Source organism: Vigna unguiculata, unplaced genomic scaffold (genome assembly GCF_037176805.1).
Source record: "Vigna unguiculata cultivar grain cowpea cultivar isolate G323 ecotype 2 unplaced genomic scaffold, ASM3717680v1 ptg000238l, whole genome shotgun sequence".
NCBI lineage: Eukaryota > Viridiplantae > Streptophyta > Magnoliopsida > Fabales > Fabaceae > Vigna > Vigna unguiculata.
The window spans coordinates 31,011-35,000 of NW_028196875.1; positions in this window are offsets into that span (position 1 = coordinate 31,011).

A 3,990-nucleotide genomic window follows, 5' to 3' on the forward strand; every position below is an offset into this window, starting at 1 on the left:
TTTCTTGTTTTATTCTATTGTTGAATTTTATTCAAGAATAAATTATCTACTTCATCCGACTAGTTCCGGGTTCAAGTCCCGGGCAACTCATTTTTGTAGATCGATGTTGTATTATATCTATATTTCTATTCTCTATTTCTATAAATAGAATGATATATAGAAAATAAACTTTTTTTATGAATCAATGAAATGGGATAAACAAGGTAAATTCGGATAAACCGAAATGAATAAGAACATACTAATGAATAAGAACATACTATGGATATTAGTATTGGTTGACACTGGTATATAAGTCATGTTATACTGTTGAATAACAAGTCCTCAAATTCTCGCATTATAGAGAATTTTTGTGCTTGGGAGTCCCTAATGATTAAATGAACCAAGATTTTACCATGACTGCAATTTTAGAGAGACGCGAGAGCGAAAGCCTATGGGGTCGCTTCTGTAATTGGATAACCAGCACCGAAAATCGTCTTTACATTGGATGGTTTGGTGTTTTGATGATTCCTACTTTATTGACTGCAACTTCTGTATTTATTATCGCTTTTATCGCTGCCCCTCCAGTAGATATTGATGGTATTCGTGAGCCTGTTTCTGGATCTCTACTTTATGGAAACAATATCATTTCTGGTGCGATTATTCCTACTTCTGCGGCTATAGGTTTGCATTTTTATCCGATCTGGGAAGCAGCTTCTGTTGATGAGTGGTTATACAACGGCGGTCCTTATGAACTAATTGTTCTACACTTCTTACTTGGTGTAGCTTGCTACATGGGTCGTGAGTGGGAACTTAGTTTTCGTCTGGGTATGCGTCCTTGGATTGCTGTTGCATATTCAGCTCCTGTTGCAGCCGCTACTGCTGTTTTCTTGATCTATCCTATTGGTCAAGGAAGCTTTTCGGATGGTATGCCTCTAGGAATTTCAGGTACTTTCAATTTTATGATTGTATTTCAGGCTGAGCATAATATTCTTATGCATCCATTTCACATGTTAGGTGTAGCTGGTGTATTCGGCGGCTCCCTATTCAGTGCTATGCATGGTTCCTTGGTAACTTCTAGTTTGATCAGGGAAACCACAGAAAATGAATCCGCTAATGAAGGTTACAGATTTGGTCAAGAGGAAGAAACTTATAATATTGTAGCTGCTCATGGTTATTTTGGCCGATTAATCTTCCAATATGCAAGTTTCAACAATTCTCGTTCTTTACATTTCTTCCTAGCTGCTTGGCCTGTAGTAGGTATTTGGTTTACCGCTTTAGGTATCAGCACTATGGCTTTCAACTTAAATGGTTTTAATTTCAACCAATCCGTAGTTGATAGTCAAGGTCGTGTAATAAATACCTGGGCTGATATTATTAACCGAGCTAACCTTGGTATGGAAGTAATGCATGAACGTAATGCTCATAATTTCCCTCTAGATCTAGCTGCGATGGAAGCTCCATCTGTTAATGGATAAAATTTTGATCTTAATTTAAAGTAGACGAGTTTTTGTTTAAAAATAAAGGAGCAATATCAACTTTGTTAATATTGCTCCTTTATATTGGATATTGGATTAGTAATCTTTTTTTTAGATTTCTATAGATTTATACATACGTTTTTGATTGATTTAATGATTCCTTATCTTTTTTTTTTTCCTTTGTTAGAAAAAAAAGGATAATGAAAAGGTAGAATTTGAGATATAGATCATTTTTACTATAAGGGCGGATGTAGCCAAGTGGATCAAGGCAGTGGATTGTGAATCCACCATGCGCGGGTTCAATTCCCGTCGTTCGCCCATATCTATATATAGATAGATATAGATATTGTTTAGGTTTTCAAGTATAAATCTGAAATAAAGAAAAATGGCTACTTCTAAAACTTATAAGTACGAATTCTTCAAAATAATAATTATTACAAAAGATATATTTTTGAGATAAAATAGATACATTTATCTATTTCACAAAAAAAGAATATATCCATATCGTGGTTTCCTCTTATAATACCTCAGGTGCTAATGAAACTATTTTAGTGAAATTTAACTGTCTCAATTCCCGGGCGATTGCGCAAAAGATTCGAGTTCCTTTTGGATTTCCTTCTTGATCAATTATAACTGCAGCATTATCATCATACTGAATTATTATACCGTTGCTACGTTTTAGTTGTTTACAAGTACGTACAATTACAGCTCTGATCACTTCAGATTTTTCTAAGTTCGTATTTGGTACTGCTTGTTTGATTACAGCAACAACAATGTCGCCAATATAAGCATATCGTCGATTACTAGCTCCTAGGATTCGAATACACATCAGTTCACGTGCTCCGCTGTTATCCGCTACATTCAAATGAGTTTGAGGTTGAATCATATCATTTTTTTATTATTTCAATCTAAAAAAGGAAGTAAAAATATTTTGTGTTCAAAAAAAAAGGAACCTATTATTGCCTTTTTTCTTTTCATTCTAAAGACCTATTTTCTTTGGTTCTCTTTTATTATCCTGAAATAATGAATTGAGTTCGTATCGGCATTTTGGATGATGCTATTGAAATAGCCTTTCTTGCTATATTTTCTGGTACTCCACCCATTTCATAAAGTATTTTCCCAGGTTTAACAACAGCTACCCAATATTCGGGAAATCCTTTTCCTGAACCCATACGTGTTTCAGTAGGTCTTACTGTAACCGGTTTGTCTGGAAAAATACGTACCCATATTTGTCCACCTCGGCGAACATTTCTTGACATTGCCCGCCGTCCCGCTTCTATTTGTCTAGATGTTATCCAAGCTGGCTCAAGTGCCTGAAGAGCATATCTTCCGAAGCAAATATTATTACCTCGATAGGATATTCCCTTCATTCTTCCTCTATGTTGTTTACGAAATCTGGTTCTTTGGGGGTTATAATTGATGGTTGTTTTTCAATTCCATCTTTATTACAGAACCGTACATGAGATTTTCACCTCATACGGCTCCTCGCGAATGAAGTAATTCAAATATCTATATCTATATGGATATAGATTCTATCTAATCGATAAAATAATAGAAATAGTCATATGTTTAGTAAATAACGAAATCTCGGTATTTTTTGAGATTTCATACAATCTTCGAAATTTTTAGATCTTGTTTTCAATATCGATTCTTAGAATTGGCAAAAATATAAAAAAATTCAATAAAAGAAAAATTCTCGCGGGCGAATATTTACTCTTTTATTCTCAAATTCAGATGTAATGAAATTCAGATGTTAATGTAGGGTACAACTCCTAAAAAATGGATTGTTTTTAGGTTTCTTCCGCCATCCCACCTAAGAAATCATTAAGATTTGTTTTCTTTAAGATTTTTTTAATAAAATCTTAAGTCTTAAGTATTTGCAGGTTTCGTCGTTCCCATCGCCTCTCGATTAATGGTTAGGTTTTAATTCGACAATGGAGCCTTTCTCATAGCTAAAAATTAATAAAATTTTTTTAGAATAGAATATTCATTTCTTTTTTCGTGAATCAATATTATCAGTTTTTCTTGATTCAGAGCTCTTAATTTATTGACATTAAAAATAAAAAAAAAATATATATATTATTCTTTTTTATTTTTAAGGATGCTTTAATACACTATCTTTTCTGAGATGACCCATAGACCTTTACATATTCGAATTCTATATCATTGATATATTTTAATCTCTTTCTTTCACCTTTTCTTTTATCTATATATTTTTATTGCTTTACAACTAAATAATCTTTTTTTTCTTTTATCTTTCACAATTTTTCAGTTGCTATATTCTTTTTTTATTAAATTTTTTTTCTTTTGACTAATTCTTTAGATCTAGATAATCCGAAGTGATGTGTTGGTTATTAGTTCTTTTTAAATGAATTGATACTATTAACCGGTTTCTTTTTTTTTTTTAATCATTCTAAAAAACTAACGAGTCACACACTAAGCATGGCAATCCTCTATAAAATGATTAATTTCTTTTTTTAGTCGATTCAATCTTATAAAATAGATAAATTTTTGAGAATCAAAATCGAGTAATTTT